This window comes from Rattus norvegicus, chromosome 20, assembly GCF_021556685.1.
Source record: "Rattus norvegicus strain SHRSP/BbbUtx chromosome 20, alternate assembly SHRSP_T2T, whole genome shotgun sequence".
Lineage (NCBI taxonomy): Eukaryota > Metazoa > Chordata > Mammalia > Rodentia > Muridae > Rattus > Rattus norvegicus.
In genome coordinates, this window is record NC_141553.1 from 45,152,488 (window position 1) to 45,178,733 (window position 26,246).

At 37.9% G+C, this 26,246-nt stretch overlaps 1 long non-coding RNA gene across 3 annotated transcripts in view; it reads left to right on the forward strand.

Moving 5' to 3' along the window:
* The window catches only part of LOC102550301 (uncharacterized), a 191,783-nt gene that overhangs the window by 20,414 nt on the left and 145,123 nt on the right, over nucleotides 1–26,246 (forward strand). For all 3 annotated transcript variants that reach the window (XR_015645248.1, XR_015645249.1, XR_015645247.1), the window contains 2 exons: nucleotides 8,272–8,439; nucleotides 9,176–9,269. This is a non-coding gene — a long non-coding RNA (uncharacterized LOC102550301). The remainder of the gene's footprint in view (nucleotides 1–8,271; nucleotides 8,440–9,175; nucleotides 9,270–26,246) is intronic.

Consider the following 26,246-nt stretch of genomic DNA (forward strand, 5'->3'; position numbering starts at 1 on the left):
ATCTATTATGAATATAATATAAACATATATTTTTATTTCAGCACTCATGTATTCCTTTTATAAAAGCTTTGAAAAGCAGCTTCATCAGCGCTCCATTATATTATCTGGGTTATAATCTAAGGTATGAATGGGGTCTGTTTCAATATTAAGCATGCTTTAAAGTCATTTTTGACAATTGTCTCAGAAATACTAAACTGATGCTAGTAATCTAATCCTCCCGGAACCAGGGATTCTCATGCTAAACATCTTTTTGTATTAGCTGTTTCAAAAAATTATCAGCGATATAAAAGGAAAATGAAAATTTTCTTCAGCTCACCAAACCCACGAATATTGTTGATATTCAGTCTAGATGATTATATGCTCAGAATGCTCAGAATAAATTAATATTTACCCAATCTCCTCCCCCCTAGGTATTTTGAAAAATAATGATGCTCAAAGAGATTGAACACTAAAACATTAATTTAGGCCTGCCTTATGATCTACAATAGTAATATTTTCTGGCTGTTTTGTGGAGTAATTCAAGGAGGATTTTATCGGAATATTTCAATCATTCTTCCTTTTCCTAATACTGTGGAAAGTAGGTTAAATAAAATAGATATTATAAGATAATGCTTTTTTTCTTAAATCTATGACTTCCCCTACATTTGGTCTGATAATTGTCTTAAAATAAAGGCTTTGTTAGTATTGTGTACAACGTAATATGAAGCCAAAAACTGTAATAATTGGTTACGTTATCACATGTAAAAATGAAAGTAGGGTATACTTCAAGGAAAATAATATTCAAATAAGCCATTCTTCTGTGGCTGACCCTGTTATTGATGATGATAAGTAAAACATAAGATATGACAATGTGACATCATCTTTCCAGAAATTTGTGCACTGTCTTATTTTAAGATTTGTGCACTTATTTTTTAATAATTATCCCAGTAGAATACATTTAAAAAGTCAGTATGTGCACTATTCCTAGAGGCTCAAGAGAAATATAGATAAGGATAAGTATTTCAAGTGGAACATAGGGTAATTAAAGGTATTTAGAACAAATACTTAAAGAAAAATAATCTAGCATCCAAACACCTACAATTTCATCCCTTTGTTGGAATACAAATATGTGTCCTGGTTTAGATCAATCCTCTTTTAAATGACTGAATTTTACAGTTTTGCCCTCAAGCATTTGGCAGCACAATGTTGAAAACCTTTAGGTTCAAATGCTAGCTTAATTTGAGAATCTAATTTTGAATGGTGGGAATTCAAATCGATAGTCCCTTTTAGAAGCAGTATTAAAGAATGACATTGGGTTTTTACTTCTGGATTATAACTCATGACGCAAAATTTGTGTACAAGGAATGGAAGAAATATGTCAACATGTTCTTATTCATTCAAATTATTGCCTTTGGAAATTCATTTTTACGTGACTCCTTGAGTTATGTGGTCCAAGATTTGAATTAATAACGGTGCAGGCCAATCTTGGGGGTTTGGATTCTTCTCATTGTGTACATTAATTATGCACTGCGTGACAGGCTGAAAAACAGACGCGAAGTTTACTACAAATTTTGCCCTCAGATTGTTATTAATGACTGAGATTGAAAAACAAGCACCAAATAATCCAATGAAAATGTTATCATCTAGCAATCTACAATGTCAAATCCGTGATTTCTTATCAAACAAAGTATATGTGCATATTAAGCAATTTTGAGTAAACCCATAGCTGTTCTGTACCCATATTTGGTTGCAAAATCCATAAAGATTTCTATAGATAAATCTTTAATTACATGGTTATCTACAAGTATTTATAGCTGTATAAATATATCTAATTTATCTACATATTTATAGATATCTAGAGATATATATCTGTAGATAGATACATAAATTTAGATATTTATAGATTATATATACATCTATAAATACTCATAGATATCCAATTAATTAAATTATACTTTCTTTTTGGTTTAACTTATCTTCCTTTTTTGATATTTGAAATTTATTTTTTTGAATATTTTCTTTATTTACATTTCAAATGTTATCTCCTTTTCCAGTTTCCCCTTCAGAAATCCCCTATCTCATCCACTCTCCCCCTGCCTCTATGGGGGTGCTCTCCCAACCACCCACCCACTCTGTCCCACCTCCCCGCCCAGGCATCCAGTCTTCACAGGACCAAGGGCCTCCCCTCACACTGATGCCAGACAAGGCCATCCTCTGCTACATATGCGGCAAGAGCCATGGATCCCTCCAAATATACTCTTTGGTTGGTGGTTTAGTCCCTGGGAGCTCTGGGGAATCTGTTTGGTTTATATTGTTGTTCTTCTTATATGAGGTTGCAAGCCCCTTCAGCTCCTTCTATCCTTTCTCTAACTCCTCCATTGGGGACCCCATTCTCAGTCCAATGGCATCTGCCTCTATATTTGTCTGGCAGACTTATCTTTCTATTTCTTTTCTTTTGTTGTTTTCTATATCTTAAGACTAAAAGTATCACCAATATTTAAAAATTTAAATAATTTTCCTAAATCAAGTTGGTGATAAGTTACTGGGCTGCTTAGTGCTTCATCAAATTGACACACTCAGGGTCATTTAAGAAGAAGAAACTTTAATTGAGAAAACATACTCATCAGATTGACCCACATGAAAATCTGTGGGGCATTTTCTTGATTAAAGATCAACTGGAGGGTATCCCATTGTTTTTAGTGATTCTTGTGGGGAAGTGGACTAATTCTGTATAATAAAGGAAGCCAAGCAAACATTGAAGAGGAAGTCAGTAGGAATCTTTCTTCTATGACCCCTGCTTCAGTACTTGCCTCTGGGTTTCACCTCGAGTTTCTTCTTCGGCTTTTCTCCTTGATGGACTGTAACCTGTAAGCCCAATAAGCTTTTCTTCCCAAATTGTGTTTGGTGGTGATATTGGTCACAACAACCAAAAAACCAAACTAGTACAGTTATTCAAGATCAAGCTTACTTAGAAGTGAGGCAGGCAGGGCTGGAGAGATAGCTCAGTGGTTAAGAGCACTTCCAGAGGTCCTGAGTTCAAACCCCAGCAACCACATGGTGGCTCACAACCATCTGTAATGGGATCTGATGCCCTCTTCTGGTGTGTCTGAAGATAGTGACAGTGTACTTACATACATACAATAAATAAATCATATATATAAAAGAAGTGAGGCAGGCTGGCATTCTAGACTGCTTACCGAGGGCTTCATAAACTTTCCTTGAATGTAGGTACACCATTTTCTTTATTCATTCACATCTTCAACTGGACTGTTGACTGGATTAATTGACCATTGTTGTGAATAATGCAGCAGGAGATGTAAATGTGCTATGCAAGTATTTCTTTGGTGCTTTGACTTGGGTTGGTATCAATACAAGGAAGGCAAGACTAGGTCATAATACTCCTATTCTGTGACTTTGTGCAAGTGTCCACACTGACACCAATAGTCACTCCAACACTCCTTTAGATTCACGCCTCTGGTTCAGAAGAGAGACAAAGAACAAATTTGCATGCAAGTAAGCCTAAGATAGTAGAACCCATAGGAGGATGGGGCAAGGTGTTTATAGCCATTCACATGACTCAGTAGAGCCATTGGCATCACTCTGTTCAGTCTCCTTTACTACCTTCCTTCCTATGAAGAATGCTACACCTTCTGTCTCAGAAGCTGACCTAGTTTATTGGCTAAAAGTCTAACCATGCCTACTGCTTTCTCTTCCTGCTTATTCTGTCTACTCGTACAACAACCACAATAGAGAACCTGTTTAGATGAGCTTTGAAGAAGAAAGACCATTTATGAAGGCTTTCAGACATTTTATTAGGTCACTGTGGAATACAGTCTCCAGGATCCATGATCAAGGTGGGGGGTGGGGCACACACATCATATTTAGGTAAGTCTTACATTGATGATAAGCAGCTATGCTTAGATAAAAAAGAGGAAGGTCAATGAGCTACATTAGTTGTGAAATTAAAGAGCTGGTAGCACAACCTGTCCCACTAGGTTACCTGGAAAGATCCTTTTGCAGGCTTTTATGGCCCCTAATTTAGTTATGTCTGTGGTCTAACACATGCAAATGTAAAATATTAACGCAATAGAAGTTGATTTCACCAGATAGTATTCGCAGCAAAACTTATACCTATAACTTAACAACTAATACATTTGATACATATACACTGTCCTTACCTCAAGTACAACACTCATTACAAAATAATACCAGGTCTTTTTAAGTTCTTTCCATCTACTGTTTACCGATGAAATCAGGCCACGCTGCTGTTGTGGCCCGGGCCTCTGAAACAATGTGGTGCATAGTTTCTTCTGACTTCCTGTTAGCAAGCCAGTCATCTAAACCATGAAGGTGCTCAGAAATCAATTCGAGGATACGCGATGTATGTCATTGGAACTCATGAGGTTTGAATTTCCTGGGAAAGTATCTCACAGGGTTCTCTAGGCATTTTGCTTAATGTGAAGTTTTCACTTGATTATTCTTTTCCCCTTGAAGGATTCATGAAGCGCTGCACAGCCAATTTCTCAGTTTGTTTGATCCAAGCACAGTCTTTTCTTTGTTGGTGCCTTTTCTTCCAGGCATCTGTTTCTCTTTAAAATGGAACTTATCTGTTATCTTTACCTAACTTCCTTGGTGAAAGGATCTCTTAGCTTCCTATATCTATCTGGGTACAAAATAAATATGTGTTGGATGTAAGTCTTGTAATTCAACTTAAGTCAATTTTTGTTATGGCCAAATCCCAAATACCAAGGTAGTTGAAACAATTAAGCGATGTTATTTAATATCCATGTCTCACCATTACGATTTTCAGATGATATGATAAAGTTTACCTGTTTAAGCTATTGCCTTCGCAAAAGTATAAAACCATCTGATATTCATTTTAACAGTGCATAAATCAAGGCAGCTTACATAAATCAAAGCAATGTTTTCAATTTGAGACTCCAAGAGCCAAGAGAGATAAGCCCATCTTAAGAGATCCAAAGAAATGAGGGAACCAGATGGTGAAGACTTTGTATTTCAGAGAGGCTTTTTTTTTCCTTCCTTACCAAGAATTTAGTTTCTCCTTTTGGTCATAAGGTCAGAAAGAAGGAGAGAGAAAGAGAGGGAGAGGGAAAGGGAGGAAGGGAGAGAGAGACAGAGAAACAGAGAGACAAAGAGAGACACGAGGAGAGACAGAGAGGGAGACAGAGAGAGAGACGAGAGGCAGAGACAGACAGACATAAAGGGACAGAGAGAGACAGAAACATACAGACATATAGAGACAGACAGACATAGAGAAACAGAGAGAGACAGAGACAGACAGAGACAGAGACAGACAGAGACAGAGAGGCAGAGAACGAGAGAAAACAGAGAGGAAAAAGAAAAGATGAAAGAAAAAGAAGGAGGGAAGAAAGAAAGAAAGAAAGAAAGAAAGAAAGAAAGAAAGAAAGAAAGAAAGAGAGAGAGAGAAAGAAAGGAATGAAGGAAGACAAGAAAGAAGGAAGGAAGGGGAGGGGAGAGGGAGGTAAAAGGGGAAGGAAAGGAAGGATGGGGGAGGGAGGAAAAAGGCAAGGAAGCAAGAAAGGAAGCAAGGGAAAAAAGCAAGGAAGAAAGCAAGAAAGGAAAGAAGGAAGGCCGTGGTCCCCTGATAACCATCCCATGCCTTTTCACATTAACTGCCCTTAGCACCTGGAATTAAAGTACAAGGTAACAGATCGAATCAAAGTAGCACATGTTAAAGAAGTGATCAGAAACATCACATTCTGAGTCCCTTTAAAATGCCAAAGAACACAGAGCTAATCATGTTAGTTCCCTTCGAGAACTTTCTAATCAGGTGCTTTAGGAAATGAGGAATAAACAGACCATGTGCTATAAATTACTTTCCTATGCTGTATCATGAATTCACTAGTGTGTACTCAACTTGAGAAAATAATAAGAACCTACAGAAAAGGCACTAGAGTGTATGTCAACAGATGTGGGCCCAAGTAGTTTATTCTTCTATTAGCTGTAGCCCTCAAAAAAGTCACTTATCTCCTAGACACCTTTACTCCCCAAATTGGAATAAGGATACATCTGCTAACTAATGAGGTCACATGCTGTGAGAACAAAAGAAGTATTTAAAAGGATTTTGATATAGGAAAACATGTGTAACGGATTTTGTTCTTAATCCCAAATCCATTCTTAGTGCAAGAAAAGAATGAACTTCCTATGTTATGTCTTAGGTCCCCATAAGGACAGCCAGAATCATGTGGTCTGGGAATCATGATATAGGTCAGAAGGAAGTAAAGGTTCTCTTGTTCTCTCTGTCTCTGAAGCAGTTCTTGTAACCAGAATAGGTACAATAATCCAAGGAAAGTATATAGGGACATAGGTATGGTATATGCCAGCAGAAAGATATATGTTGACAATTATATAGTGAGATAAGTATCAACCCACAGGTCATTGGGAGTGCAGCAGGAAGGGGTTACATATGAATCTGTCAGTTTCTACCAGTAATTACATTTGCATATATTTGCATATGTATTTGGATTTACAATATCATAAGCAGGCTGTTGAAATAGACACGGTGGCCATTAGTATTTCTGTCAGTTTATTGATGCATGTAGATCATGCCACAGTCAATATTCAGAATAACCCCGTCACCATGACAATCCCCCTCTTGTTTCTACTTGACAGTCATACACTGAAGCCGCTGTCAATCATCCAGTGAAAATATATTTCACGGTGAAGCTGAGCATTAACTTGGACATTCTTTAAAACAAATGAACGTCACAATCCATCTGAAGACCTGTCATGTGTGACCCATATTGAGTCCCTGAAGTAAGACCTCAGATTCAGAAATGAGAAACAGAAAAAAAATTAAACTGTAAAATTCAGGTTGACCTTATGACTAATAAGGAAATAAGATTAAAATTGTGCCCACTTCCTCTTCCTTCCCATGTACACACACACACACACATACACACACACACACACACACACACACACACACACACACATACACATACACACACATACACACACACACACATACACATACACACACACACAGTCACTCGCTAAATTCAGATTTTATTATTTTACCAATCTATGGAGAGAATTGTTCATGTTAGTTCTTTTCTTAAGTCTTGATATCATATCACCAGACTTGAATATTTAAAAGCGTCCTTGAGTAATTAAAGCAAAATAATAGTTGGCAAGTTTGACCAAACGTCTTGCTTTTACACAATGCAATATTTGGTTTCCTTATATTCTTTTTAGCCGATTCTAAAATAAAAGCCAGAATAAGAGAAGAATCACATGAAACCACAACAAGATACAATATTTATTTGCAAAATGGTACCCCATTGTGCTTCAAATATAATCCATATAAAAGAGTCCACTTTCAGACATGAAGTTATTTCACTACCTTCTAGGAATGATACCAAGAATCAAATATCAAATCTGCTGGTAGATCGTCTTACCAAAAAGAAATCTGCTTCTTCCCAGCCTATGTCATGTTTACTCTTCAAAGACAATCCAGAGAGTGCCCCTAATCAGAATCACAAGTGATAATGTGTGTTCCAGAGACTGATTCCCAGGTGTTTACTCAGGGACCATGGCCAGACTACGAGGCTATGAATGTATTTCTAATCTCTCTCTGTCTCTGTCCCTCTCAAATGCCTAACTGGAGCCAGGATCTCGCTTGGCTTCTTGAACGCTTGGCACTTTTGCTTCCCTCTTTGATTACCCGTCTGGTTCTGTTTTCTTTGATGTTTCAAGTTTACTCATACACTGGGTCCTGAAAAGCATTGTGTAGACAATGGCACCTCAGGTGACTTCCGTAGGATTCCCAAGTCCCTCTCCTTTGCTTTCCCTTAATGGCCTTTCTATATGAAATTATGTAAATCGCCTCCTTTCACTGGAATAGATGCTTCTAGAAACCTTATCTGTTTAGCTTGCTTATGTATTTGCACAGTGTAAATCAGCCCTTAATACATAATAATAAGTAACAATCAATAAATACCTATCAAATGAAAGGAAATCCCAATCAAACCTCAGATATAAATCTTTTCATGACACCTTGGGAGACTGTTTCTCGTTTAAATTTTATAAGTTGTATATGGTATTTGGTAACCACACACATAAAATAATGTTTCATTTTCTTTTATCCTTTAACAAGTGCCTGCATGTATATGTAGAATGTGGCTCATTTCCACCCCTATTACCCTCGTTCATCATACAAAAACCTTTCTTTTAAACAAGTCCCATCCTAATTTGATATTTAACCAATCAAATATTTAAACATTTTTCCCTTTACTGATTTTACTTAAGGTTGTTTACATGACTTGGTGATTACTTCATGGACCATGGGCAAATTATCACTGGCCACACCACGAAAGAGAATGAAACCTTCCCATCACCCATCGGGAGCTTCATGAAACTCTCTCTCCTCAATATGATGAAATCATGAGAGAGAAATCTCATGTGGGTCTTATGGAGGTAATCACAGCTCGTGAGGATTTTTGACTGTTGTGTCCAGAAAATGCTTTCTCAATGGTCCTTTCCAGTCTGTTTTTGCATTCTTTCTACTCCTTATTTCACTTTGTTCCCTGAGCATAGAGAGGAGGATACTGATATCTTGTTTAAATTAAGACATTTCATAGTCATTCACTACCTTCTCTTTGAACAGCTGTGAATCTTTGCTTTAACCACTGCTCACTGTAAAAGGAAACTCTTTTAATGAAGGCTGAGAACAGCACTAAAGTGGGAGCATGCCTTCTTTAGAAAGTAATTTGACAGGATCGCCATTCAACAGAGCAACAGCTGTAGGTTCTCCCCTAAGACCTAAGACCTCCTTGGCCAAGTCATTTAATGAGATGTATTGTACCAGATATGACCCAGCTCCTATGGAGTGGGCCTCAAATTCAATCAGAAATCAGATGACTACCCCATAATAGTCATGCCACTATTATACCAAGGAGCATATCTTACTAGGAAGGGCTATATATTACAGCTCATCAGTGAAAAGACCATTAATGACTTTTCTCTGCCAACAGCTTACGTGATCTCTTCCAGCATTGTTGATGCAACACACAAGGATGAAAATTCCACCTCATAGCCAACTTGATTCTCTATAACCTGCAACAAAATGTGCTGCCTCTTCAACAATAGGCTCTTACAATATAGCTCTGGTGGAAAAGCAAGAACGTTGACAATAGCCTTTAATGTTTTGCAGGGCATCTGAACATCTGAGCTGTATGGACATATTCTTCACCTGTTACTGGGGTTCAACCTAATAATTTATTTCTTCTGCAAGAAGCAGTATCCAGGTAGGTTATTTCTGTTAAAATATTTAAAATGATGTCTTAATAGACTTACAAAATAATGAAATTTCCAAAGACTCTTTAACTATAGTATTAGTTTTGGTTAACCTCTGTCCCCACCTTTCCTTATCTTCTACTCTCCTTCCTCCCATTCTTGATTAATCCCCACCACCACCATCAGTGTTTCTAAAATTCATTATAAGAACATTATTTCCTCTTAATTGTGCTATCAGGGGAACCAACCATCCTTAAATCAGTAAAAGCAGATGTCCCCGACCACTGATACTAGGTAAGCGAATGACAAACAAATATGACCTCTGACCTCTGAGACAAGCACCTGATAACAGGGAAGCGGAAGAACCCAGAGTTGCAGAATAAAATACGCGAGGGATTCCAAGTAGTCACATGTGATGTCAATTATGGAAATTACTCTTTTGACGAAGAATAGCAACCACTCTGCTACGTACCTATTTCAGGCGAAAGGTAGAGCCCACCCATAAATTTACAAAATGTGTACCATCAACTTTTTCCTTGGCTTGGGCCACACGGCAAACGCCTACCTTTTAGAAGACTACAGCTACACTTTGCTGTCAGTAACCCAATATCCAAATGCACTCTGAAGTTCCCAGGACCCGTTGGTGTCCCCTTCCTTATGAATATCAACATCTGCTTCTTGCAGGAAAGCAGAAATAATATTCTAAGGAGCGCTGTGCCCTCGGTGGTTAGGACAGACCATTTTACTGGTGGAGATTGTATTTACATTATTCTAAGCGCAAACTGCAAAGGACTGAATAAATCATCTTAAACTCAATATACTCCCCGCCTTCAACACAACTAATTTATTCTGCAGCAGAAGCATCTTCCTCCGCAGAAAGTCCTTTCCAATACAAAATAAATCCTCCCCGGGTGCGTATCTCTGGAGTGTGTACATTAATCACACTAGGACCTGAGAAAAATATTAATATTTTTGGTAGCGATCTAATTTTATCCACAGAGGCACACATAATTCAACTCTGTCTTTATGCCAGCTTTTCCTTGTAGATCAGTTTTTCTAACAATAACAAGCTCTTCAAAAAAGGAACAGACACAGAAGGAACTCTGAATTGCACAAATGCTTTGAAATAAAAAAAAAACTTTCCAATTTATAAAAAAAGTCACACTGTTATTTACAGTTACCAGCAACATATCTTATGTTAAGATGCTTTTATTTTATATACTTTATGAGATAAATACTTTATATACCTACAAAAATGGTTCTGTTTGCTTTCTGCTTCGCGGATTTATGTCCATCTCTCCCTATTTGTTCACTTTCCAGAAAACATATTCATTAAACACAGGAAGATACTGGCACACAAGTAGAGAAATCATTTTAAAAGCTTAATAGGTGATCTTGCCAAAGATTGTATAACAGAAAGCAGTAAGTTATGATAGCATAAAAAATAAAATATAAAAAGTTCTCTTTCGCCTCTCTCGCCTCTGTTTAATTAGTAACATAGGCACTGATCTTTTGCATACACCTCTTTCTGACGTTCAACTTTATCTAAATGTTATGTAGTAGTCAATGACTCCCAGAGATACAAGACTCTTAATTCACTCTGATATCAACAGTGACAGAAACGATGCTGAGGCATTTATTCCCACCCCCAACTGATTTTTAATAAAAACAGTGGTATAGAAATAAATTATTTAAACAACATTTCAAGAAGTAGAAAATGACAGCATATGTGGAACGGGGACAATGTAAATAAAGGGAGTATTAAACAGACTGTTATTTCCTAGTTTAGGAAAAAATATATGTATTTGCATTATTATAATGGGGATCTTAGCAATTTGATATGGTGATCACAATCCTTTGTACAAGCACAAAGCAACCTCTCACGGGTCCCTCCAAAAAGTTCCACACAATGCGTTCGATGATTGATGAGTAGAATAACCACCCTACTTATTATGCAAGTGAGAATAAGATGGGCTATTCTTGTTGGTTTCAACTAATAGTAGGTGAAACCAAGAACACTAGACTGTATGACGACATCATCGATCGGATATGACCCAGAGAATCATTACAGCATTCTTAACATTTCTGAGTAATCAGACTGTATGTAACAGCTTCAGGAAGATCTACATCCTACCTCCCCACACAGTAGGTAATTTCCCCTAAAATAATGAAAAGAAATAAGACATAAAGAGCTACTAAATTTAAAGTGCATGCCAGGTGTTGTTATCAGTTAAAATACATGTTTCCCTCACTTTATAGTAATAAGAGGCTTAGGATGTATTTCCTTTCTCTGTTCCTTTGCTTTTGATTCAGTTGTTTCTAAGCAGTGGGATTTCTTACGTACTAGAATGAAGAATAAAGGCTAGGTTGCCCAGTAAATTGGTCAAAACAGAACTAACACTGTCACGTAAGAATATTTAAATTTATTATTGTCTTACATAATACTTCTGAAATAGACCTTCAAGTGGAAGAGGGCCTTGCACATAGGAACAAGGAAATCCAGACTGGTGGTGCTGTTTGCTGACATGTTCGCCATCCAAAGAACACAAATGCACCCTTGTCTGTTGCTTTGAGAATTAGAAAGATGACATTAAGAATTTAGGGAATATCACTTACAGTAGCTTGCCTAGATGAATATGGAATTCTTTAAATAATTTGCTGCAGTACCTAAATAGACATACACTAAAGTTGTATCTGTTGTGAAATCTTAAATGATGGCTTTACTCACAACCAAGGTGTCTAGCCTACTATGTCTCTTGAGATTGCCAAAGGCAGGATTGATCTACAGTAAGTTTTTCAAGCTCCTTGGTTGAGTTTATATAATCTATCCTTTTTCCATTCATTCTTAGCTTGCAATTTCTAGCTCTAATTAGTATCTTTTCCAACCTACTTTTTTTTAATCTTCTCACCCTGTTTCCTGTTCTCTCAGCTGTGGATTTCTAAACTTAAAATAGCCTTCCACCTTGCTTCCTAAGAAATCCGGCTGCCTAACTACCATCCCATTAAAAAGAGCTTGCCCCAGTACATGTAGACAGCAATACACACACACACACACACACACACACACACACACACACACACACACACACACACACACACCTGGGGATGACTTGTATCTGGCCAGTCAAAAAGCATTGAACTTAATTTGCTAGTACTTGCTGAGGAATTTTGCATCTATGTTCATTGTGAAAATTGTTATATGGTTTTGTTTTGTCGCTGTGTCCTTACCCAGTTTGACTGGCAGTTAATGACCTCAAGGAATGACTGTGGAAGAGTCCTCTCAGTTCTTTGAAATAGTTTTAGACAGGTAAGGAATACTTCATTAATACTTGTCAGTCACTTGTCAGCAGTACGGCTGGGCAGTCCTAAACTTAAGACTTTTTTTCTTAAGTTTATTTATTTGTGTGTTTTATACATGAGTGCTTTGTTTGTGTACACTCTGTGCAGCAGAAGAGGGCGTCAGATCCTATTGTAGGTGGTTATAAGCCACTATGGGGTTGCTGAGAATCACGCTCTAGAAGAACAGAGCAGCTCTTCATCTAAGCCATCTCTCCCAGCCCTCCTTGGAAGGCTTTGTTTTCATCCTGAGTTTTTAGTCCGTTGTTTTTCATGGCCCCATGATTTGAATGATCTATGTCAAGAACTCTATTTCATCTGGGTTTTCCAGTTGGTTAGCATGTATGTTTTCCATAGTGGTTTTTGATTATTTTTGTCCTCCTGTTGTCATTGACTATAAAATCTTTTTACTTTCTCCAACCCCCTTCCTCTATTTTCGTCCCTGGCTCGCTTAGCTAGAATATTGTCCCTTCTGCTTCTCTTCAAAAACAACAACAGCAAAATGTTAACACAGATGCCAGCTTTTTGTTGCATGGGTATTTCATGTGTCTTCTTCTTAGTATTAATTCTTCTCAGACTATTATTTAATTGACCGTGTTTGATTCTTCTGCTTTTATTGTTCTATTTGGTGGCTCTAGAAATTTTATTTCGATCTTCTGATTCTTTTTTTTTTAGTCCTTATTTGTTTGTTGTTTACATTAGTGACATTGAACCCAGCGCTTCACGCAGGCTCAACCATCATTTCTATCCGCGGGACCCTCAGTGGATGGTTTATATGAACTATGTCGTGATGATTTACATCCTGCCCTATGATTATTTCCCTCAAAGTTACCTTTACCGTATCTCATAAGTTTAGGCATATTGTGTTTACATTATTACTAACTTCAGGAACAACTTAAATATCTTTTCTTGTTTCATTTGTGACCTATTCTATTTAAAATGTGTTGTTGTTGGTGGTGGTGGTTGTTGTTCTTGTTGTTAAATGTGTTTGTGCAATTTCTCCATTTTACTGTGCTGATGACTCCTACCTTTATTATGCTGTAATCAGAAATCATAGTGTGAAGTTTAATTTTTTTCAAATTTTATTGTGGTCTAATACATTGTTTATTATGTATAATTGTCAAAGCGGCTGTTGGATAGATTTGTCTGTAAATAACTCCTAAGTCTATTTGATTTATAATATATTAACTTTGATATCTCTTTGATGGTGGTAGGTTGTTTGTTTGTTTTGGGTCTTATTGGGATGAATATTATTGTTCGTGAATATGGAACACTAAAATTACTCTTATATTGTTACCTGTATCTTCTTCTATGTGCAATAGTGTTTTATTAAATTTTGGATTCCAACATTATGTGCACATAAGGTTAAATCCAAGCCTGAGGCTGCTGATGGCTCAGCAAATACAGGTACTTGGCCACACACCTGAATACATAAGTGTAATCTCTGAATCCCAGATCGAGGGGTTGAGAGCCACCTCCTGAAGGTGGCTCTTTGACTACCACATGCACAGAGTGACATACATGTACCCACGCAGATACGCCTGGTCTCAATCCCCGTCCAGTCTTCACTTTCTGACTACTGACATAATGGGATCAATCAGTATCATGTCCCCTACCATGTCTGCCTGGTAAAGACGACGTAAACCCTCACACTAAGCCAAAAGAGATACTTTAATGGATGGAGGGAGCTAAGTCTTGAGTGAATGTGTTTTGTTCGACACAGACACAGCCATGTCAAGGATCCTATGGGAGTGTCAGAACCTTCCTCCGATGTGAGTGAGACTATCAACAATGACAGCTTTCTTACTTTCTTCGCTGGATATTTATAGACTGGAGCTGTCCCTATAGAGACAGTTCCTACTGAGGTGGGCTAAACCTGCTCTCTTGTTCCACTATATAGACTAAGCCTGCCTCCTTCTTAAGCTGTATTTGATAACCCATCCCTATGGCCTTGTTCATCTATATGGAATATTCCTACCTTCCTGTGCAACTGAGCTTCAGAGGTGTTCCAGGTTTCCTATTCTAGAGCCAAGACTACTCAACATAGTCTTCGATGTATGTCTGGGAGTTTGTCCTTTCTTCATTCCCACACTGTCCCAGTTAGGTTAGTCCCAGGACCATGCATAGAGTTTTACTCTGTCCTCCAAGTTGCTCTTGTCAGGTATTTAGTCACAGCATTGTAAAGAAAGTCACATTAAAGCATGCTCGTCTGATGGGACGTCCGCTCACACTTCATGTTCTCTTGCATGGAGTACCGTGTTCCATCTTCTTACTTTCTGTCTCTGTGTGCCTAAGTGCCTTTTGAATAGGGAGTTGTGGGCTGGAGAGGTGGCTCAGTGGTTAGAGCACCGACTGCTCTTCCAGAGGTCCTGAGTTCAAATCCCAGCAACCACATGGCGGCTCACAACCATCTGTAAAGAGATCCGATGCCCTCTTCTGGTGTGTCTGAAGACAGCGACAGTGTACTCATATATAATAAATGAATAAATCTTTAAAAAAAAAAGAATAGGGAGTTGTGCTAATTTGGTTTTTGTTCAGGTTTGTTACTTGTCCAGGCATCATCTTTGATTTTGACCTCATAGTGCATTTACACTAGAAGTTGCTTTTGATACTCAGGGCTTACTCTTTATCTCTCGTGCTTTGATGGTTTTCAGTGCTAATGCGGACTCCTTCCTGTTTCTCTCTTGTAAGATTTGTTTCCACATGATTTCATGGCGATGACTATGTTTCTTTCCCTTTGGGACCAAGAACTCCCTTAAGCATCTTTTTGCAAGGCTCATCTGCTCATGGCGCATTTCTACAACGGGGATTTTTGTCCATATACAGGTGAAGGAAGACACAAGGTAAGGAAAGGGCTGAGATTGGGCGGGCACATTGTTTTGAAGAGTGGAGAGAGAGAGGACAAAGGAGAAGAACCAAGATGAAAGACAGAAAGAACACCCCATATCTGTGTAGCCCCATAAGGGGCCACAGGTAGTTATGAATATTTCATAAGGGATGATTTTTATAGGACAACTTGTCTTATCTAGATGGGCAGTTTATAGTAATATTGGTTCAGAGTTTATTGTGTGGATGTTTTGTGGGGTGAGAATTTACTGGCATAAATCTGAATGATAAACTACAAGCTTATTGAGTTTTGATTTTATTGGGATACTGGGAGTTGTGACTATAACCACAGAGGGTAGATGCTGGGACTGTGAACAGAGTTCACAGCAGAGAGTCACAAGAGGATGGCTCCTGCTGGGGCCAGAGAGTAGCTGGCTACAGCTTGGGATGGAAATTGGAAACTTAGTGAGTCATGTTGAGCCACTTTGTTCATTAAGAAGAAAATACCCCACAGATGCAATGTGGCCCGCCCGGAACCCGCAATTGCATGGATCTTTTTTTAATATTTACCGCAATGCTACAATGTGTCTCTTCTTTCAGGATTGTATTTCTCTTTCGTTTTTGAAGAATAACCTTACTTGGTGTTGTTTTCATCTCAAAGTTATCTCGTGTCAGAACTTGGAATATACCGTCCTATTGCTTCTTTGGCATGTAGGTTTCTACTAAGAAATCTGCTGTTAGTCTTAACACCTTTAAATGTGACGTGGCATTGTTTGGGTCCAGATTACCAAAGGTTTCTTCTGTATTGTGTTTTGGATATCTTAATGTACAACAAGCCATTATAAAAATAGTTTATGGTCATGTCTAGTTTTAGTTCTATAAGTCTTCTAAACCTTTATGCTTTCGTACAGAATAAGTTTTATATGCCATTAACAATGCCACCCTTTATTCACGGGTAATCAACATGCCTGGGTGGCTATGTTATTTGCATATAAATAATGTCTTAAAGGTGTGTAGTGTTCTATTCATTTCTTTGCTTAAATTTTTTCTCTTTAATTTGTAACTAAGAAAGTTCTAAAATTTAGATATTCTTTCTTCTGTTTCATCTACTCTATCATTGAGACCTTCAAAACATTTATTTATGTGTTTTTAAATTTTTAGTTCTCTTCAAAATTTCCATTTCTGCTGAATTTCTGATCGATTCATATCCTCTATTGCCTGCCTAACATGTAACAATTTCCCTGCATTCACTTGAATACCAGTAAGCGTATAGAATTATCTTTTTTTTCTATTTTTTAAAAATCAGGTATTTTATTCAAAATGATTTTTTTATTGCTAGAATGTTACAGTCTTTGTTCCTTGTTTGCATATTTTCAATGACCTTGTGTTGTTGAAAGTTTGGTAGCTGATGGGTGGGGTATCTTGACAAATTTTATCATTTTTTTTTCTCATAGTAAGTGTCTTTCTCTTGAAGATATGTCCCGTGTGCTTGCCTGTGTGTATTGTTGGGTTTATTTTCAATTGGACCTTGTGATATAATTTCTTTATAGCTTGTTTGTATGTAGTTCATGACTTTAAACATAGAAGTGCCAGGGCATAGTTGAAAAGACCCACACAAGAATAAAGCCAGGCTAATAACTCGGACAGATGTGTTACACAAAGAAGTTGGCATCAAGATTTTCCTATTTAGAACTTGGGTCTTATCAGGCAATGGCAGAGGTTCTCAAACTCTGTTTATACTAATTCTGGTCCTAGACCAAACTTCTACCACGGGTAGTCCCAAGAGCTACAAAGGACTTGACGTTCTTTTCCTAATTAGTAGGGTAGGCCTTCACTCTGCATGCAGATGTGGCAGTAGGATAAAATGTCTTCTTTACAATGTCTGGGCAAACAAGGTATGGGGTGAGGGTAACCACAGAAACTATGCAAGAAAGGTATAAGCAGAAGCTCCCTTCAAGTACCCTGGCCTCTGGGCTATTTTGGTGGCACTTCCTATTCCTTTCCATTTTATAGTACTCAACCCTGTGAGCCTGACAGCCACCAAACAAGGCACCCAGCATTTAAATAATAATAATATAATTATTATTATATTATTATTATTATTGTCATCATCGTCTTCATCATCATCATTGTTTTGAAAGACATATTTCAGTGAAATCAGAACAATGGAATACATTTGAGGATGATCAGAGGCGTTCATATGGAAGAGTTTGCCACTGGTGTAGTCCAAACCCAGTCATTTATTTTTCAAGGTGGCTCATAGCTACAATGACCTGGGTATTCAGTAGGAGAAATATCTTTTTTCCAAAGCAAAATTATGATGCAGACTTCCACTTATTTAGATAAGCAGACATTCACCCAGTAGCTAGGATTACCAGTGTTGGCACCAGTCTTTTACTTTTACCTTTGCCAGGGAGAGGTCCCCTTCACCTCTCTGTGACCTAAGTAACAGAATCTAAAATGGCTTATGGTTCTATTTCCAGTCTCTAGATCTTACAAAATTCCAATCTCTTTTGCTGGTCCACTACAATCTCCTGTAGACTTAGTCTATTGTTTCTCTTTCTGGAGAAAGAGATCCAATACGGTCCCTTCCTTTTGCCATCTTGAGTATACGAATGACTGAACTTCCATTAGTAAATATTGTTTGGTAAAATACGTAGGTCAGGATGCTCCCAACGTGACTTATTTCTCCTGCTTATTCTACAAGTATAACTCTAAAGCATATACTATTATATCAGATGGTCACATATTTCTAAGGAAAAATAGAAAAGGTGTTTTGTTTTGCTTTTCTTCTTAAAGCTCACATTAAGATGTTCTTATTCTAGAAACAAAGTAGCTACAAACAGGTTTGGTAAGAAAAAATTTGAATTTGGAATTATCCTTCCAAAATGTAACTTTTTAACCATAAGAGTAATAATTACAATACTATGAGCCTAATTATATTGTCATTAATTTTAAATATATTATGTTTCCCAAAGTAAGGATGATGTTATTCTAGGATATTTAACAATAACAACAACAACAACAAAACACACACACACACACACACACACACACACACACACACACACACAACCAATCTGAGAAACTCTGAGACCAAGTGAACTTCCTTTCAAGTCAACTAAGCCAATTCCAGAATAATAGAATGCTGCGTTGGGAGGGTTGGCAGTGAAGCAGGAAGCAGACACAGAGGAGGTACATTAGGGATCATTTCAAGTTACCACAAATCAAAGCAATTCAGACCCAAGAAATGCCTTTTAAGCAAAGCCAGTGAGGAGCCTACCAAAAGGCTTCTTTTTTTTTATCCCCTTTTTCAATAATAAAAAAAAAAAGATGACTAATGTCATTTTGTCTTAAAGTAACTTTAAAGTGACAGGAAATGTTACCCAGACTAAAGACACAACTTCACAAAGAGCCACCAAAAAAGAAATAAAATAAATCTTGCTGATACCAAATTTAGAAGGATTTTTGTTTATATTTTTATTTTTTATTTACTTATTAGTTTTTCCCTCAGAAGCTAAAAGGAAAGGGTTTCTTCTATCTTTCATGTCACCCCAGCTCTCATCCAGAGGTCAAGAAATTTGATCCACTAATTTAATTACACATTGAGTGGAACTGTGATCCTCTTCTCTCTAAGGTGTCGACCTTAGTCAACCAGTGCCAGTTTTGAGAATAAAGAAAACTTCAACACACCCCAGCCCTGCCAGCTATGCTTGAGGGATGCTATTTTGATCATGCGTCTGCTTTTCAAGTGGAATCCAAAGGATTTCTCAAAGAGCCCTGTTTTCAAGCTTTTATTCTCTCATGCCAACACCCAAATAAGGACCCAAGACAATCCCCAGACTGGAAACCAGCATTCAAGTGCACATAAAGGAGAAGTACTTCATAAAAGGAAGGAAGGAAGTTAGGAAAAATTCTCAGAAACATAAGCTGAGCAGCGAGGTGAATTGCAACTTTCATTCTGGTAGGAGAATGCCCTGCTGGAATGCTGGAACCGTTTTGTGAGAGCTGCCATTCACTGGAGGGCATCTAAGCAAAAGCCAGGAAGTGCCCTAGTCATAAAGCCACATTCACATTTATACACACAGCACGGCATAATAAGGAAGGAGGGACATAAATGATAAAGTAATATAGCAGCTTGCCTTTCACACACTGAGGAGACTGCTCCATGGCTACAGAGCTTGCCTTGCAATATAGGAGGGCCTGAGGTGGAGCCTCGGAACCCATAGCGTTTGTAACGCAGCACTGGAGAAAGACATGGAATGGTTGATCAGCCCAGCATACTCGTGAGTTCCTTCCAGACCAGTGGAAACCTGTCTCAAAGAATATGTAGACGGAGTCTGAGGTGTAATACCAAGGTTATCTATCTACTGGTCTCAAATTCCACACTTACCTACACATGTCTACACACACATACACACACACACACACACACACACACACACACACACTAAACCTTCTACTGCCCTTTTTGAAAATACAAATCAAATGAAATAGTTTTATTGTTCAAAGGGATTAAAGAAAAATTGAAAGCAAATGTAAAACCGTGATTTTTCAACTATCCAAATAAACGTTTGTTCACTGGGATCTTTCTTTTGCATAAACACATTTTTGCGTACTTTGAGTACAATTACCATATTGGCTAGTTGTTCTGTTTTTGTTTTTTTCTTTGATATCTGCTGTAGTTTGGAATTTAAATTCTTAAAGGACGTCTACCAGAGATGACCGTTCATTTAGACAGAGTTTGTGTATAGCCAAATGAAAGTCTGTATTTCAGCTGGCTGAGACCACACTCTGGTGTAGGTATTCAAGAACTTAGTGCGACCCCAGTGTCAGGAGCACGGGATTTTCAGAGGCAAAAACTTGAGGGAATGGGGGCTTATGGATAGGAAACTGGGAAGGGGAATAGCCTTTGAAATGGAAGTAAAGAAATATATAATAAAAAAATTATAAAAAAAAAAACAAAATTCTCATCCTAGAATCTCAGTTGCTTCACGACTGTAGGAGGCTTCACAGGAACAAGCTATTTATCCTGACCTCAGCTTCCTAGAAAAGAGTTTGCTAATTTTTTGTGGGATCCTCCGTCAAGGAGATCAGGTCCTAATGAAACCGGAAATGGCCTCAGCAAGTATTCAAGGCGGAAGAACTTCCACACCATCTTGACCCGTCACAAAATGTCTCCAAAAGGCCTGTGCACAAAGAGCTTGTTTTCACTGTGATTCGTTGGAAGGTGGTAGAAACTTGAAGATTTGAGGCCTATTGGAAGGTTTTACGTCATTAGGGATAATGTCAAGGTAGATTGTGGAATGTGGTTCCCTTGAGGGGCTTTTGTTTGGTTGGTTGGTTGGCTTTTCACCCACGCCTATCCAGGAGGTAAGAAAGCCCGGCATTCTTTCTATTATAAACTGGACCATCACAGACCCAAGGGATCAGAGCAAAGACCTGAAAATTCTGTCACTGTGAACAAAATTGACCTCACTTGTGTTGTTTTCTTCTCAATATTAAACAGTGAAAAGCTGACTGTTACAATATTACTCATATAGTTTCTACTGTTAATCTTGTATTACTATTTTAATGATATTTTAAGAGCTATAACTTACTTGGTTGTTGGACTATAATGTGATAATGTTCAAAAACCCAAATTAGTAGATTATTTGCCATAAAAAATATAATCTTGCCTATTAATCTCTAATTTCTTTAGATTAAATGACTGCTTTGAATTTTCTCATGCTATCAAAAATTACTTATACAAATAATAAAGTAAATTAAGTAAAATATTAGAATTACAATTGTTATGGTCATTATAAGACCATATCTTTTCAAATATACTTACTTTACACTGTGAATAAATTCATATATTATAATACAAACCTACTATTTTCAATCTTAAATGATGTTTTTTTCCTCTCCTGTTTTATTTAGGTCTTATTGCCTCACAGGGAAAAAAATATAACTTTACTTGGAAAACTTAAGTTTTCTGAATCTTAGTGTGTTGGTCATGGGTTAGGTGAGACTGTTTGAAAGTTTGAAAGTAGAAATGCATAAAATATGTCTCTGCTTGTCAAAACGAAAAATTAAAATACAACCTCAAAAGTAAAAGAACTCTCATAAGTAATTGCGTGATAATGCATTAAATTCCCATCATCCTCTGTCACGCCATATTTCCTCCATAGCATCTACAGAGGAAAAAGACGAGAATCTTTTATTATTTATTATTTTGTTGCTAGTCATAACTGTAATTTTGCTATGAACCGTAATATAAATATCTGTATTTACCAAGGGTCTTAGTTGACCACTGTGAAAGGGCCATTTAACCCCAGAAGGGTCCCGACCCACAAGCTCAGAACCACTACGTAAAGGGAGGGTTAAACTGAGAGATAATAAAATTTACTAACATTCTTTCACCAGTACCTAGCTCGGTCACAATTCACATTCTGCTTCCTTTACTCAGCGCATTAAGGTGGTTTGTAAGAAAGATGGTGTCTTGGTACCTTGTGTGGTAATTTTTCCTAGGAAAACCATGCCATGTTTATTAAAGTTTAGGTAGTGACCCTTATTAACCAATGTAGCTGTCAGAGTTGTCAAGGCAAAGAAGACTCCAGATTATGCCTTTACTGGGGCAGACGGCGGTACATAGAATACTGTAATAGAGGGATCTTAGTGACGACTCAGGTTTTGCTAACAGTAGTATAGATCTCAACTGACGTAGTAGCTTGTCACTTCTCTGTTGACATAATCAAACACCGAAAGCAAATTATGGAGGAAAGATTCAATTGCGTTGATACAGCTATGGAGGAGTGTATGTGGAGGTTGCCAGGCAGAGAGAGGCCTGCCGCAAGCTATAGCTGTGGCCACAGGAGCAGTACAGTGAAAGGTCACCTCTTCAACCGTAAAGCAGTGCACAGAAAACATGGGGTGAGACACGCTCTCCAAACACGCTGGCTGTGACATACTTCCTAAAGGCTGCACCTCCCAGAACCCCATCAAATACTACCCCCTGCCAGGGAGCGGGCTTCCAAATACCCGGGCCTAGGCGAGGCATTGAAAGCGGCACGCCATCCCGAAATGCAATGTGCTTAAAGCTATTTCTTGAGTAGTAATAGCTTTCCTTTCAGAATTTAAGCCCGTGAAATATGCTCATGCTGTCTGCTCCAGTCTGATCACTTGCCTTTTTAAAATATAATTTGTGCTTAGAATTAGATATTTTGTTTCAGACGAGGATTTTACACTCACGTAATCTAGGACCAGGAATGCTCAGAATATTCCAGAAGCAAAGGAACAAGCGCGTCTAAATACATGATTCGCTGCAATGCTTTCAAGGATTTTACATCTTAATTATCTGTTTGCCTGTTTGTTTGTTTGCTTGCTTGCATCTCTCTGCCCGTTCTTTGGAGGAGAGCCCAGCACAAACAAGGGTTAACATAAACCCCTCATTTTTTTTTTTTTTTATTTTATTTTTTTTTTTTTTTAGTAAAAGGAGCTTTCTTCCTTGGATCTGAGTAACAAGATATCTGGCCTCCAAAATAAACCACTCAACTGCCTCAGATATTTGGGAATGAATGTTTATCCACTAATTGGCTTCAGCTGGTTTTTTACCCCCCTCTTCATTATTTGAGCTGAGAAAGCAGCTGTTTGGCAAATGGTTGCGCCCTAAGTCACATGGCTGGTGATTTATGCGCGTCAGTGTGCTAATGGATGCCTTGTAGAACACAGTTTTGTTTACTTGATTGTTAAAGCCCTGAGCTAATGAATCATGACTTTGTTTAAATACACAGCGAGCCCAATCTCATGCTGGAGCTCTTCCTTAGGGAGATTCTTTTTCATATTTGTTTCTAATTTATTATAACATGCTTGGTTTAACCTCCTGGCTGTTATCAGAAAGCACTGAGAATTATAGATGAAGGCTTATGCTTTTATGAAACTTGATGTGCTTACATATAAGCAGGAGTAAATTCAGAACAGAGGATACACCCCGAGTGATTTGAGGGCACATTTTAATATGCCCATTTATGTGAAGAATATAGCTATTCCATCATGCTGGCTTCTGGGGATATTAACGGACTTGGAACCAGGTCGAACTATTTATTAAAGTTATGCAAAATATTTCCCTAAAAGTTGGCTCAGATCAGTTACAAATGCTTATCTTCTTCTGCAATTAAAGCAAATTCTATTGCCTTGTTATTGTCTGTCAGGTCTGGGGGTAAGCTACTTTCAGGTTCTAGGCATTTGACTGGTGAATGAAATAAATGTGCACACGTATTTGGAAAGCAGCAGGAATACTTTATTTAAAGCAGAGCAACAGTACACAGCAGAAGGGAATGAACTGGCAAGACTGAGAGAGGCACCCATGAGAGACTCCATTATTATACAATGTTCAAGAGGAACAATTTGGTCATGGAAGGCATGATGTAAGTGGGTCTCTATTTTAGTTGACAGATTTTTGGTTATCAAACAATTTCTCGATGGTGCATGCCTTTCTTCACAATTCATCTGAATTTTATCACATGCACATCCAATAATGCATAGACATAATTTGGTAAACATAGGGTTCTTCCCAAAATTCCCCAAAAAGACTTTCTCTCAAAAGAGAACAATTCATCTTACTGAGTAAGCACTCAAAACCAGTGATAGGCCAGATCAGCCTATGGCTGGTATTGGGAATACATTCTTTAAAACATCTCATTTTTTCAGTCATTAAGGAGTAGAGAAACTTATTCCGTTGTTTGGAGTGGGGTATGCGTGTAGCTCAATGCAAATTGGGGTTCGGGACTGCTAGTTCATTTTCAGATGTGTTGTTTAGAAAGGAGGTTATGTAGACAAAATGCGCACAGGTAAACGTCTCAGGGTGCCAAGCACACTCATGGAAGAAAGGTCTATGTGAATAGTATGCTCAGGTAAGGGCCCTAGATTGGCAAATGCAGTGTTAGAAGAAAGGTGTGTGTATAGAATCCCAGGAGGCTAAACTAGCCTTTATACTTGCCTTCATCAATCTAAGTAAAAATAAACATGTTTTGCCACATTGCAACTGTTGTAATCACACACACCCAAATAAGCATGAAGTGTAAACAATAACTAAAATCGCCAAATGTATGATGAGCCCTTGGCCCTCAGAACCTATAGATTTAAGTGAGATACACCTTAATGCACAGAAGACATGAATGGCTTCTTTTGAAGACTCCCCTTAGTCGTCATTTCATTCTCCTTGAGCAATTAATTACTGCTTGTCTTTAATCTTTTACATTAAAAAAGTATTTACGGGAGTTGGGGATTTAGCTCAGTGATAGAGCACTTGCCTAGCAAGCACAAGGCCCGGGGTTCAGTCCCCAGCTCCAAAAAAAAAAAAAAAGAAAAAAAAAAATAAAAAAGTATTTACTTGATATAACTCAGCCAATTTTTAACTAATATAGTCTCTGTTGAATTATAAGTTATTGCTATCTGTAACACTAGAACTCTACCAACAAGTTATTTTAAAAGTTAAAAAGCAAAGCTTTAAGGAAGTTATGTCCCTTTCGACTGGGTAACATCAGGCAGGTTCATAAAGATGGTGGTGATATTTCTGTCTATTACTGTCAACGATGGGGCTGAGGATACCTGGAAGAGAATGCGGGACAAGAGACCCGAAGAAGGACACCAAGACAAGAAACTGATAAAGGCGACAATTTTATTTTTTCCTAAGGCTGAATTTATACCATAACATGGGTAACAGAGAGGGGGGGAGTGTGAAACATTTACGCAGGCCAAGGACACAATATTCGTGTGGTCAGGGAATCAGCTGATGTTGACAGGATGTCAGAAAGGTCACAGGTTTGTCATATCTATTAGTCAGCAGGATGTTGGTTTTTCAGAAAGGTTACAGGTCATCACATTGGGTATCTTGACGTCAGATGTATTTCTCAGCAAGGTCAGAGCTTTATCATATCATTATTCGTCTTGACTACCAGATTTGTATTATTCTTCTGCAGCTAGCTGGGGATTTTCCATGAACCCAGTCATACTTAATGCTAACCATAATAATAACATCAATAATGGAGGGTTTCAAGGGCATCGCTCCCAGCATACTACCTTGACTGACTCCTCATTTTGCCAATTGTTTCGTTGCTGTAAAGACATAAGTAGATGGAATTGCAATTTTTCAAATTGGAGGGAAGTGTGCCGACATGCACTTTAAAATCTCATATGGTATATAACATAGAGTATAGAACGTATATCCATAGTTATCTCCAAGGATTTTTGATTTTGTTTTGTTTTATTATATATTCTTTTAGACATATAGCAAAACTATTATCCAGAACAACCTCTGCTGATTCCCTTCTTTTTCCTCTAGAAGTGGTAGAAGCTGAAGAAATCTTTGTCTATAAACCATTTTGGAGTTGATTTCTGGTTATGGTATGAGGCAAAAATCCCATTTCATTCTTTTGCATGTAGACGTCTGGTTTTTGCCACACTACTTACTGAACGGATTGCCATTCTCTGTGGTGTGTTCTTGGTTGAAAATCACTTAGCCACAAATAGGGAGGTTGGTTGCTGAGGTCTCTGACCTCTCCTATCAGTGTGTATGTCAATGTCGGTATCATACTACTTCTGTTACAATGGGTGATGAGAATGAATACTTCTTAGTTTAAGAAATAATAACAGCAAAGAAGTGCAGGCCGACAGGAGCTGGATGTAGATCGCTCCTGAGAGACACAGCCAGAATACAGCAAATACAGAGGCGAATGCCAGCAGCAAACCACTGAACTGAGAATAGGACCCCCGTTGAAGGTATCAGAGAAAGGACTGGAAGAGCTTGAAGGGGCTCGAGACTCCATATGTACAACAATGCCAAG